Below are 590 nucleotides of genomic sequence, written 5' to 3'. Positions count from 1 at the left end.
AACTAGAACTCCTAAGGAATTTACAAGTAGGTATTAGGTTTGGTTTCTTTTGTACCATTGGGCCAAGATTTCTGGTGGGACTTTCCATGTAGCTTCCTACTTGTCTAGGTTTGGTTTCACCTAGAACTGGATTCACTTGTGTTATAGGGATAGGCTTGATTCAGAGTAAGAGGTGCAGTTGGCTGCATAAAAGATGGGCTAGAAGCTCTTAGCTTTTTGCCTAAAATGGAGGAGGAATGTGTACTTGTGGTCTTGTTTATGCTATAGCTCATGCTGCATGTGAGTTCTTGTATCTTAACAATGAATATATAATAAAAAAAAATGAAAAACAGTTCTGTTAACTTCAGGTAGAGAGATTTAATATGTCAAGTCCTTTGTTTATGTTATCTAATTTGACAAGTGAGTATTTCTTGAAATATCTCTATAATGAATTAATGACAAGAGTAAATTTCAGGTAAAATTAACTATTGAAAGAGAATTAATTAGTAAAATAAACAATTAAAATAAAAAAATGAGACATATCTATCTATAGGTACTAGTAGAAATTTTATGTACTTATCTAATAGTAATATATTATATAAAGTACTTTT

This window comes from Tuber melanosporum (genome assembly GCF_000151645.1).
Source record: "Tuber melanosporum whole genome shotgun sequence assembly, scaffold_307, strain Mel28".
In the NCBI taxonomy this organism is placed as follows: domain Eukaryota; kingdom Fungi; phylum Ascomycota; class Pezizomycetes; order Pezizales; family Tuberaceae; genus Tuber; species Tuber melanosporum.
This window is presented reverse-complemented; position numbering follows the sequence as displayed.